The sequence below is a fragment of the Agelaius phoeniceus genome, chromosome 7, assembly GCF_051311805.1.
Source record: "Agelaius phoeniceus isolate bAgePho1 chromosome 7, bAgePho1.hap1, whole genome shotgun sequence".
Classification (NCBI taxonomy): domain Eukaryota; kingdom Metazoa; phylum Chordata; class Aves; order Passeriformes; family Icteridae; genus Agelaius; species Agelaius phoeniceus.
The window spans coordinates 42,296,667-42,310,476 of NC_135271.1; positions in this window are offsets into that span (position 1 = coordinate 42,296,667).

Genomic DNA, 13,810 nt, shown 5'->3' on the forward strand with positions numbered 1-13,810 from the left:
GCTTGTCCCCAAGGTGAAGGTTTCTGCCCCTGGAGTCAGACTGCGGCCATGCACAAATTAATGTGACATCCAGCACAAGGGAAAAGAAGGAAGTCAGCATCTGCAGAGTGGGCAATCTGAGGAGGTGGTTGTTGGAGAGGAGCATCCATCAGACCCACAAATGGTTCTGATAGCTGTGAAAAGAGCTTCCCACCCATGGGCAGTTCTTCCCTTTTCTCATCATCCTTTTTGCCTACCCTGAGTGTCTGCCTGCTCAGCTACACAAATTAGTTTTGTCTCACCTGGCAGCTGAATAAGGGCATGAGGTTTAAGTGGAGCAATTTTTAACAGGCATTTTTAGACACATTGCTGCAGGACTTTGGGGGTAAACTCCCTTGGCATTAGAGGCATGAAAATTTCTGTTGCTGCTCCACATGTTGCTATATGCTGATCCAGCTGATTACTCTTCACAGACTGCATAAACTATGAGTTTATTTATAGCTACATAAATACATATAAACTTTTGTGTGTTAACTGCTAAAGAAGGCAATGGCAACTTTTTCCAGAGGCAAATCCTAAGCCATGTAGGTATTTAAAGGCCAAAACCCAGTGTGAGAAAACTGCTGGCCATTAGGACAGACATTTTGGAGCAACAGGTGCTAAAAGATGAAGGGACAGTACAGTAAGGGCAGTACCTGCCCTGTAAGTGCTGTAACTTGTTTTAGGATTAAAAGACAGTACTCCCACATTTCACTTTGGGTATCAAAAATTAAAAGGAAGAGAATGAAAAAAAGAAGGTTGGGTCAACAATCTCTTTTCTTTTAAGGAGATGTTCCTTTCATCCCTCTGTCTGGGAGTGTATATTAAGAAATACTCTTCTTCTTGCCATAGTAAAGCCTCAAAGAGATAAGTAAGTGACACCCTGGTAACTGCTTATGACTCAAGAGGAAGATTTTGAATGCTGGCACATGGTGCACACTTTACTGTGGCAATTGTGCAAGCTCAGATTTATTGGGACAGTTCCTTGTATCAGTCCAAAGACTGTCACATCCCGTTTTCACTAGTGTCATGTAATTAATCTTCCCTTGACTTAGAGTCAGACCTCATCATTCTAAATACCATAATAGATTTTTAAATGAGAACATTAATAACAAAGTCTATTATTTACCTTGGCTGGAGTAATGAAAGCCAAAAAGGAGATGGCTACTCCCAAGGGCAGGCGAGGAGAGGCGTAAGAAGGAAATGAAGGTTGATGACCTTCCTGCACAAGAGCCCAGGGAAAGGGTATGATCTGCAGAGCTTCAGTTCATCACTGAAAAAGAGGTTGTTGTTGTTATAATTTCTATTAAGTACTTTGGAAGCACTTCCATACAATGGTGATGAGGGCCATAGGTATACTTAGATGGCTCTATTAAACAATAAAGCATAAAGGTATTATATGTCAGACTTTTTTAAAATAAAGAGAGCTCTGTTGAACTGGAATTTCTTCTGCCAGTAATCAGACTTAATAGTTTATTTAAATTTCACAATATAAGAATGCTGAGCAGGATTTTTGCAAATCATCTCCAGTTTTTGGGTTGTATTACAAGAGTTTAAGTAAAAAGCCAGAGGCAGCAATTCCATCTGAACAGACTTTGGTAAGCTGGGAGAGTACAAGATACTTTGCATTCCATGCCTGTATCCTTACTCTTTCTGAGATGTATGTAAAATGCAGATATTTCTATAGATATGGGAACACAGTACACAAGGCAATGAAATTGTGACACCTCATTCACATACCAAATAAGAACAGAAGCAGCACAATATCAATCCAGCTTCATGACAAGAACTGCAAAGAGAGTAAAATTGTAGAAAAAAACACAACCTTGTATAAAGGACAGGGTTAAAACTAGACTCTCATGCTACCTTTCTGCCTCTGCACTCCATTAAAATGAAAGGGCTAATAAGAAATGCATTTCAGAGTTCAGTCACAATTATCCAAACCCTACTGAGGACATGGAGTGAATGCAGATTACCACAATTTCAAGAAATCAATGGATTTTTCAGGGAAATGCAGGAATGGTGCCACAACTAGAGGCTAGATGCTGTGACTGATGGAGAAACTTATTCTCCAGCTGTCCTCTGAAAGGCTTAAAATCCATTCCAGAACATGGAATTGCAAGTGGAGGGGATCAGGCATCTTCTACCAAAATTTATACTGTTGGGTACTTCAGTGCCCTTTACTAGCCAAGGTGATGTTATCCAGCTGGAAACACAGGACCTGAGCTGGGCTTGTTTGTACACTAGCAGGGGCTGGAATACCCTCTCTGGCAGTGGTGACCAAACACCAGGGGTGAAATCCTGGTGGAAAAGAGCATTATAGGAAAAGTGGAATCGCACCAGGGTGAATATCCACAACTGCAGGCTGAAATTATCAGAAATGGCAGAAGTACTTCTCAAGGGTCAAGATCCACTGAGGGAAGGTGCCTGAAACACATTGGAAAGCATTTCTTGCTCCTACTTTACAACTCAAAGAAAAAGCCTATAGAGATATGTAACAGAAATTGGCCACAAGGAGCTTACAGTGCAAATGCTGGAGTGGAGCAAGAATTTTGATAAACAGAGTGAAGCCCAGCTGACAAGTTCTGACTAGAGTTATCAGCAAGGAACACCTGGGAATACAGGCACTGCAGTCAGATTCTGAGATACCTGGAGTCTCCAAACAGCAGAGATGAGAGATTTAGAAAATGTTTTCAGGACAGTGTGCTGGTTTTGATTACTATTTACAGGTGAATTCTTCAGAGAAGGTAGAAAATACCCTAGTGTTTAAGTGTTGTACACATTTTCCAACCTCTCTATTTTTGTTTTGTGCCATGTCTTTTAATAACAATGACAGCAGTACCACAGCTAGGAGAATCAGAAAAGGGGACATGAAATATGGTTAGTCAGAGTGACACACTTTACTTTTATTATTTCAAATGAAAATTTTGATTTGAGAGCTTTTGGAGGGTACTATTCTTAATTTATAACAAAAGATGTTGAAATTGATGAATACCATAGATCATTGTATTCCAGAATGGCACCTTGAAATGTTAAAAGCATTAATCTAAAATGATATACTATATCCAGAAACTGAAATGGGTTAGAATGACTTTTCTTCCTTCCAAAAATTCATTGAATTAAATCCACCACAGGACAATACAGCTTTCTAAAAGTTTCTTGTCTCAAATATCATGTAATTTGAAAGTTATTTCCCAATTGTTATGTAACTTGCAAACAGCAATTAACAGACACAGATCTTTATAATCGTATAATCATCATTATAATATCCTTTTCTATGGCATATTTACTCTGATGATTCCTAGAACACTTTGTAAATCACAAAGTGGGATAGTCAAGTATGCTGCCAATTCATGACAACAGCAAAAGGAAAGGGACTTGGTGAAAACAGCTATTTGTTTTTATATCTTCTGACCTGCAAGAACAATCCATGAAACAGAGTAAAAGAAATGAACACAAAACGGTCAGGACAGGACTGTCTAGAATCACTTGGTTACCACAGACTCTGTAGAGGTGGGGGATACTGATAGAAAGAGAGATATTTACTATCCTATTCTTTTAAAAGCACCCAGACATCCTTGTTAATCTCATGGATAAATGTATGAGTTATCTGTAACTCAAGGGTCACAAGCTGTCCTAAGGAATTTCCAGTTTAAAGAGACATGACAGCCAGAGAGTAGGAAAGGAGGAATATTGTCATATCCAGTCATACACAAAGTTTGGAAGCACCTACAGATTATGTGCAATCAGGCCCATCCCTATCACTGGAGGGAGATTGGGGATATTTTATCTCCCTTGTGTGCCACATACCATGAGGTGATGCTACTGTGGCAATAGCAGTCTCTGTCCAGTATGCAGAGGAGTCTGGGGCAGACCTGAGAAAATAATCCATCTTCTATGCCCAAAGCACTGACTGGAGTCAGACAAAGCAAAAAAAATATCCACTATCCCTTTGGCTGCTCCAGGAGAACAGACACACAGCTCAGAGAGCAGCTCTGGAGAAAAATACATCACCTGTGAGTGCAGTAACTTTACTGTCACTGTTAGAGTTCCCCCTGAACTCTCTGAGTTGTGGGTCTTCCTGTGCAGCCTTTTTTTCTGCTCAAAGTCCCAGTGAAGTCAATAGCAAAAGCTGTCAGGATACAGAACCAGGACCATGTGCTTTGATGGTTCCTGAACAGAATTCTTCTCAGCAGGACTAACTATTCATTTCTTTTCACTCTAAAAAACGGGTTTGAAGCATCTTGAAAGCTTTCTGTACATAAATGTATAATACCCAAGGCTCTATCCTCCAAGACTTCCATGCCCATAAAGTATATATCAAATAGCTACAACCCTGAAGACACTCCAATGTACAATGTGTTGTTCTTGCTGCCTCTTCCCTGCTACTCTTCACAAAAGTTTTGCACCCTGATCTTCAGGCTTCTTTAGCAGAAAAAGTGGGTGGCAAAGCCTGGAGCAAGAAGCAAAAGGAGTGGGCCTGTAATAGTGATTTAATGAATGCCAAAAGTGATCCCTTGCCTATGTGAGCTAATTTATCGTACCAACAAGACCAGGAGTGGCTGTAGCAGTGGTACAGCTCTGAGGCTGCAAAACCAATCTCTTTGCCAAATTCCCCAAAGGAAAAAGAGAAAGGAGCAGCTCTGTTTAAAGGATCATGATAAGTCACAATTGTCATTACTGCTTTTCAGGGCAACATGCTTTATTTAGCTCTTTAACCTTGGCCTATTTGTTATCAGCACAGTTGAGAATAGTTTATATTCATTAGGAGACTTGTTTATTTTGTAACATAATCCTTTTCTTTGTTAACATGAAAGCACAGCAGATGAAGCACAGTTCATCCAGGTCTGCAATGTTGTTCCATAAAAAATGTCTCTTGATAAATGATTGCCAGGATTAAATTTTATGGTGTAGATTCATAAGAAATTTCAGTCTTGTTCCCATATGATTCTTACATAATGGGAAACATGCAAAACATTCTTAAAAGTGCAGTTCCCGGTCATTCAGTAAATACTCCTTTCTTGCATATTTCTGGGCAGTAGAAGAGATGTTTACATATTTTGTGGATTTATGAAGCTTGGAAGAATTTGTTTTAAGCATGTAAACTTTTTCCGGTAATTTGGACACAGATTTTTTTACCTTCATTCCCCAAGGATTATTAAACAAAAAAAGCCAAAACCAAAAAGTATACATGTTTTGCTCCTCTCTCATCTTGCTCACACCCAGCTTCATGAAAGGCTTCAGCACACAGATGAGAGAGAAAAGTACACTAGAACACTGCTGTTTTATGGCACCAGTTTTGCATTTCCATAAGGAGCTTGCAACTCCTGCTTCCATCCTCAGGCTTGCAGGTTACTAACGCAAAGAAAAAGAAAATTCTCACAAATTTTATTCTCCCCTCCCAAAATCCCAGCATCTCTGAGCTTCAAGTTAACTTAAAGAAGTGGAAGTACAAAGGAAACAAGGTTTCTAGACATCTTGAAATGTATATTTAGATGACTTCTTCAGTCAGCCCTTGAGCAGACACATTTATCAAGTGGAAAATGTCTCCTCAGATAAACTAGATGTAATGCCAATAGGAAACATCAGAATGTCTGTCAGGAGCATTGCACTTGCTATTGCTTGGGGCCATGTTAGTAAAGGAATGTTAACTCTTGGAATATTGGATCATGGGGGTTTAATATAGCTTCAAACACAGAGAACCTAATTTCATTGTTAAGCACTCAAATTTCTTTTAAAACTGGTGTTGCTCTCTATTTGCAGTTGAGACATTGATGGGTTTTTCCTGTCCTTTTCTTGCTGTGGCTCTTTAATGTTAGCAGAGGCAGATCAGGACTGGCCACTCTGCACCTTGGGGAGGTTTTTTCAGTGTGCCTGAGTTTTTACCCTCCTTCCTTTCTGCTTACCTGTGCAGAGGAGATGATGCATTTGTATTTCAACATCTTTCTCAAGTATAGAATTAGCAGACATTTGTTCTCTGAGCAGAAGCAAGGACAGACCAAGAAACATCTAGCACAGGCTGCTGAGCACATTTTATATGAAATAAGAGGTATCTCTTTGAGTGTGAAAAAAAAAAATCTGCAATGTTCATATTAAAGGTGAACTTCTGAACCTGAAGTGCTCATGGTAGGAATATCTTGTTCACCTATTCCTCTCCAGGAATGTTTTCCATAAAGCTTTATGATGGAACACATAGTAAACAGAAACAATCTCCATCATTCACAATCATTTAATCATGCTCACAGCACACACTTCATCCCAGCTGCACTCTGGATTTTGGGTTTCTCTCCCTCCCATCCACTGGGCACAGATAAATTTAGGTAGGCTTTGATGTGTTTGGACTTCTGCTTCTAAAAGAGGGAAGGGAAAAGTACCTGAAACAAAGTAATTTCTGTTTCAGCAACAAAAATACCACGTGAGGTCAGGCTATTTAGTCTTTCTCAAAAGAGGAAAAGTAGGATTACACTTATAGGTTTAAGATGGTTTATTATATGGATGAAACAATAATGTAGCTCTTCGTACTGCAAGATGACCAGGTGAATTTCCTAAAAGCTGGGTGGATTAACCTGAGTATGGAGCCAGCAGCTCTCTGCACAACTGGCTGTTTTCAGGACACACAGTGAGGGTCTATGTGAGACCAAAAGCTCATTTCAACCATTCTTCTACATCAAAAGGTCTTGATTCCAGCAGGATTTGGATTCCACAAGAGGAGCCTTCTGGGGCTATAACCACACTTAAGGATCTCTGGAAATGCCTCTTGGGTATCCTTTGTGCTTCTGGAAACCCAACGCCATTGAGAGATGTCCTGAAGTTTTGTTCTTTAAAGGAGAGCATAGCTGTGGTTGGAGGGGGGCTGGCAGGCCCAGGGGTGGGAGAAGCACAGTAGCTGCTCTGGCCTGTGGCACACGAGGGGGTGTTTGGTCTCCCCTGTGTGTTTGCCCGCTGCTGTCTCCTGACACTGGGCAGACCCTGACACGGAGCGCTGGCCCCGGCTGTCTGGAGGCTGCAGCACATCTCTGGGACACCATGAGAGGCTTGAACTGTGCTGCCCCAGGAGCCAGAGAGATGTTTGTCACAGAGCATCCTGCACCCACCTCTGGGACAAAAGGACACTCGGTCCTCAAGAGGAGTGATTTATGTGCTTGCACAGGAAGAGCCATAGTAAAAACCTGGCTTCCTGCTAGGATGGCACCCACTTCTGAATTCATCCAAGACCAGCATTGTTTCCATCACACAAACCTCTAGCTTTGGCATCATTTAACAAAGAACAACTTCAGAATGAAAATTAACTTTGCCTTGGAAATTGGCCTGTGCACTGTTATGCCTAGGAGCCAGCCCCCGCTTTCTCCATGTGTACTTTAAATAGTTGATCTGTTTTCAAGCAATGGAGATCTAAATGGGTCACTGCTTATTTGTAAATTTGAGATCTGCCCTTCTGTCTCTTGTGTTAAAGCTATGTTTGTCCCAGGCTTACAGTTTTTTTCCAAGTGCCCACAAATTAGCAGCTATCCTTAATTCCACCACTTCCTAAGGGCTCAAGCTTTTGTTGTTTTTCCATTTGGTTGAGGTTTTTCTTGTTTTGTTTGGATTTTTGGGGGTTTGTTTGGTTGCTTGTTTGTTTCCACCAAAATGCACCTGAATATCATAGTAGTATCCCTAAAATTAAAAAAAAAATTAAAAAAGACCATGTTACTTATTTGAAAGAATAAGATACTGTGAATGTTTTGATATTCTGTTGTTTTCTGGATAAAAGAGAAAAAAGAATTTAAAAGTCTCCTCTTCAGAATTACTTTTTGTGCCATGAAGCATGCCTGGCAATCATTAAATACAGAATGAGAGAATTATTTAAGCCAGCACACTTGGAAAAACCTATAGAACCTTCTTTCTATTATCATTCTGCCTATATTTAGCATTACATACCACAGCATTTTTTAAAAACTCTTTATTTTTCTCCATATTTGGAAGTGTGTCCAATATCTCCTCATGTCAGAGAAGAGCTATGAACTCTCCAGCATCCCTATTTTGTACATCTGTTAGCACAAGGATGGTCAGGCAGTTTAGGCAGAGTAAAACCAGTATTCTAGGAAAGGATCAGGCCATCTGACTATACACAAAGCAAACTGGCAGCACCAGCAACGCCCAGGGTTTCCATGAGGTTTCAGGTTTACTGTTCAGGTTTATTGCTGCTGCAATGTGAGAAGGAAGTCTGGTCTTCCCAGAAAGCGCTGGCCCTGTACCCACCAAGCCACTGCTCACAGCATCACAGCCCTTGGCTCCAATTCCATGTGGGAGAGAGGTTTTGTGGAAAAAAACAACTATCCAAACCAAAAAAACCCTGCCCAGTCACTCTCACTAGATAACCTAAGCACAGGACTGCCCAGCTTCTCATAAGGACACTAAAAAACCCCAGACAAATATGTAAAGTTATTACTGGAATTGAACTACTGACTCAGTTAAGGGCATTCTTCCCTCTAAGACAGTTCAAGCAACATGCAAGTTCAAGGAAGGACGTAATCAGGGAGTGATAATGCACATCAGATTAAGTGTGTGGTTAAGGGAAAATGCAGCAACCAAAAAGAAAATCAAACAGAATTCTGGGCTGAGTGACAAAGGCAACAGCTCCTTTTCTTATATGTACACGAAGCTGCTTTTAGGATATTGTGTATGACTTGAGGCCTGGATGATATGGAGAGAATGATCAGACACTTTTTTCTGTTAAACCTCAAGAATTAGTTCCCCGAAGGTCTTGAGAAGATGAGAAAAATAAGTCCAAGTGTTTGAAATTTAAGAAAGTTTGGTCAAATATTACCTCTTTTGTTACTGTTCCTCTGCCCTTCTCTTGGGACTCAACAACATCTAGCAATAGGCACTTCTGATGTAGCGATCACAGAGATCACATACAGTGGGAGAATTTAAGATGTAGGGCTTAGATATCCCCTATATTTCTACTCCAAAAGCCCTCAAAAATGAAAAGAGGCATTAACAACCAATAACATTGAAAGTGAGACTGAGTTCAACCTGAGAATTTCCATCACCATCTCTAGATTCAGCTACTGTTATGGAGACATGAAGCCTACCTCCAGCACAAAAAAAAAAGATGAAAAAGAAAGGGAGAATTTTAGCTCTGAAAGACCTGGAATATTTAATTCTTGGAGCAAGGAGAAGAAAGAAAAAGAAATTAATTTGGGGCTGATTTTGTAATAAATGATGGCAATATGAGCCAAGCAAGAGCTGCCCATCACCTCCCAGGTGTCACAGCTTGGTGTCCCTCCTACCCTCCCTCTCAGTAAGCCATTTCCCAAGAGATCCCACAGTGCCTATCATGTGGGAGGTCAAAATAAAAAATATGGACAGTAATGGCCCATAAAGAGCACAGGGGCATGAAGCATCCAAACCACATCTGCCTCAAAATACTGCTCTGGCTTGACCAGATACTTGATTGCATCAAACTACTTCCAATTCAATATTTCGACTCAATGCATTCAGAGTTTTAGATGTGGGTGAGTTTGATGAGGAATTACACATTTAATAAAAGCCCCCCTCCACTGAAAACAAAAGACTAGCAATACCAAGAGTTTTCCCCCAGCTGAAATTATTAGTTTTGTGAAAGTTGAGTGTTGCCAAAAGGTTTTTGAGAGCTTGTCAGTCATAAAACAGAAAACAAAGGATCATATAACCATACCAACAAAGACATCCAAGATGCAATTATTAGGGCTGCTGACCTCTTCTTCACCCTTTGGCTGTGTAAGGGGGAGATGAATGCCACTTACTGCACTAAAGGGAGAGGTCAGGCTGTACTTGGCCTGAGAATAGAGCAATCAGGACATCATCTGCATTGAAAGTTGGGAAAAGAAACCAAACCCAATAAGGCTGAAGTCACATGACAGCTTGAAAGTTATAATGAGACTGACAATGAGCAATCAAAACAAAGCATCTGTTTTCTTCCTCTGCTACAATGCTCATTTCTATTTTGCTGGCTATCCCAAGCCGTCTTTTTTCCCAACTCATTGCTTTGATTCCTTCTGCTGCTTCCCACTAATTTGCCCGTGCAGAGCCCTACCAGCAAATTGGCAAAGGCTGCCTTAACTTGGGGTGAAATACGAGATCTTACTCTTTGTAAAACTGGTAGCAAGCTTGAGTTTGACATGTTTAACTGCTTTGCAAGACTGCACCGTAAGAAAGGAAATGCAGGGCAAGGCAGGAATATTATAGCAGTAGTATGTAGCCCCTGAATCCATAATTCCTTGGTAGTTTCTCCAATAAACATCCATGTGGTGTGATTTGTGTCCGCAGTACTAAATACTGAAAGGGGCTCCCAGCCCAGCAGTGAGCCTTCAGTGCTGTGCTGGCTTGTTGGAACTCTGATAATTCAGCAGAGAATAGGAATCCACATGGAGAGAATCCTGCTGACCTGGTCCCAGCTCCTGCTCACAAACTGCTCTGGGGACATTTTTATGCTGACAGTGTCTGCACTTGTTTTCATTTGCTTGCCATATTCTCCTCACCAGTGGATAAGCTATGGCACAAAGGAAATGAATGACACCAAGACATAGATGTTTGAGTAGTTGGGGTTCCCTCTACTTTTCCTCTTCCTGCTCTCATCTTCCTGTGGTCTGCATTAATTTGGCCAGTATTAGAGAGTTCACTTTGGTTAATTGCTCAGAACATTGGTGACAGGTGAGTGCAGCTGTCATTTCAGAACATGACACTTCACTCCCACAATACAAAATAAAGATTAAATAAATTACAAATAAAGAAACCCAAGAAACAAAACACCTCACCCCCAAATTACCCAGCATCACTCAAGGAGTGGTCCCAAACACAAAGTCCAGATAATACCCAAAGGGTATCTACTGCCCAGCACTCCTCCATGCCTTCAACCATCAGGAAAGAAGAAGCCGATGTGTTACCTAACAGAATTATCTCATAAATCTCTTCTACCATTTTTGATGGTGGTGATGATTTTGCTGGGGAGGGAGGAACAGTTCTGCTTATTTTATTTTTAAGTGTTTATGGAGCTTTTTGCTCTTTTTACATCTGTGATAAGCAGAGCTTTTGACTTCTGCAGCTATTTTGCAAAAAATGAAATGCAAAATCTCTTTTGGCAGGCAGTCACTTTGGATTTTCCGATATCTATTAGCACTCCAGAATATCTGAATGGTCTCACCCCAGTTAGTTTAGCATATGCTAAGCAAAATTTTCCTGCATGGTGTTTTTTGCCTATCATTTGTCATCTGCAAATAGAGTAAGAAAGAATCAGCTTCCTAACGGCAGCAGTATGTTCTGTATAGAGACCAGGGTTGCTAAAAATACATGACAAAAAGCAAATAAGTATAGTCTGATAATCTGGGCTGGAATCTCTTCAATTCTAATGAGGCTTTCACCAGCCCTTTTCTGCATCCCTTGGTTATCTGAGAAACCCAGTGAAAGCCATGAGGAACCACATCTGGACTCAGAACTGAAACCTGCCTGTACCCCAGCATGTGGTGCACTTGAACTAGTACTGCTCAGAGTAAGCTCATGGAGAGCCCAACATGATCAGCTCCTGAGAAAGAGAACAATGGCCTTTTTGTATTTCCTAACTCCCACTTGTTTTAGCGACAAACATGCTAAATTGCAATGATGAAGAGATGCTCCCAGGCTCCAGAGAAAGTGAGGTCACCACAGCCCCACCAAGTCCTTCAGGAGTTCCCCACAAGGACACAGCACTACTCAACTGCTCTGCAGAGGGCTAAATCTGTTTGTCACAGGCCAGAAGTTTGTCTCCATTCCCAATATGTAAAGCAAGGATAATGCTATTTATCCCATGGGGAGGTTCTGGGGGCTTAGGTAATGTGTATACATGGCTTTTGAAATATAATCCACTGCAAGGTCAGCCCCGCGTTTGTCTTACGGAGCTGTTTGCATGTGTGCACACGTGCTTCAGAGGGAGCCCTGAGGTCAGCACAGAGGTGACCGTCCCCTGCCAAGAGCCATCCCGTTGCCAGCTGATAATGGGAAGGGGAAGAGGCGATCAGACGGTTTAACGCGTGCCTGGTGAACCGCTGTGTCCCGAGCACGGCATCCCTGGCAGCCTATCAGAGCTCTGGGAACGCGTGGATCAACCGCTGGAAATGAGCGGTTGGTGCAGGCGCCCTGATAAGGTGAGACGCACATCCCGGTGATTAGCTGGGTCGGTACTAAAGAACATTAGGAATTCACTTCTGCCGCTCTGATTGGTAATTAAGTGACTCGTCTACTGGCCGACAGTCCTGTATGCTTCCCCAGGCAGTTGTTAGTTCTTCGAAAACCACTCCTGACAAAATGAGGTTTGCCCTTGGTACACAGATAATGAGACTCAGCTTGACAGGTGTGGCGCGATTAGAGCGCGGCTCGGCACGGCTCTCCCGCTACAGCCACTCGTGGTAAACACACTCATTACAACCCGCCGGTCCCCGGAGGCAAAGCATGTTTGACATTATTAATTGGCTTTTCTGTATAAGGAGTCAAATAGATGAAAAGGTTTATCAAGCTGAAATAATTAATTTTGCCTGAATTCGCTGACAGTTCAGTTCTCCCGCAAAAGACCATTTTAAGGGTTTGGTGTCTTTTTTTTTTTTTTTGAATTTCAAAGTTCAAAAGACATAATAGTGGCGAAAGTGGAGCTTTTTAGTAAATTATAATTAAAGGGAATTTAATTAATTTAGACCTGGAAAAAGGGTGTGTGCGGGGGGGAACTCCTATCTTTGTCTATACAGAGGTGTAGATGGTAGAACATATCATGGCTTAATAATGCATTAATTTTAATCTAATCAAAATATAATAAAAGAGGTAATTATGTTTAAAAATTATCATGCTCCAATATTGGTATATTTAAACACTTAATACTTATGCTGCTTCCAGTTAGTAAAAGTTGTAATTGTTGCACTCAAATTTAGCTTATTTAATGATAGGGCTTATATTCATGAGCTTAATTGAATAAATCATTGTAATAACTCATGGTGAAATTGTGATTATCTATTGGGTTCTAATTTTTCTTTCAAAAGGAGAAAAAAACCCCTCAGAAATTATTTTTCGTGGTTTCTCTTCCCAAAAGGCAACACACATTCTCCTCAAAAAACTTGGAGCTAGCATTTAATTTAAAAAACCCAAAATATATTTCTCATATACTTTTCAAACTACACACTCTGCAGTTTATTTAGCTCTTTCAAAGCACGCCAAGGTCACTTAGCAAATGTTTTAAACTGTCCACACTAAACCATCCAGATATTTTGTAATTGTGTGTATCAGCCTGTTTACAAGCCCTTCTTTATTAACGGAAATTTTTCCCTTTAAAGTACAAAGCCATAAGATTTGAAAGCTCAGGAAAGCGCCTGTAATATGAAAATAAAAACGAAATGGATGACCAGGGAAGAGCAAGTGGGTCAACAGTTCCTTTTGCACAGTTGCTTTTTAATATATCTCCTGACGCACTTATTTGGAGATTTTAAAAGGACAGTTTCACACTCATCCTTTAAAAATCCTTTTGACCTTTTCTGACAGATATGTGTGCATACCATTGAGCAAAGCACTGTAAAAACTTCTCCAGTAAACCAGTTGGTTTTGGTGAAGTCTCAGTGGCCCATGACCATCAGACAATTTCACTTCATATAGAGTGTGGACTGTTCCAAAACAAAATATTTCAAAACAGCAACAAGTGAGTTTTTCTACATTTGAAGCTGACCCCCTACTATCAAATACTCCAGAGTTTGTTCAAGAGTTATAATTCATCAATATCTATTTGTCCCTGTTACACAGAGAAATGTAGGAAGCC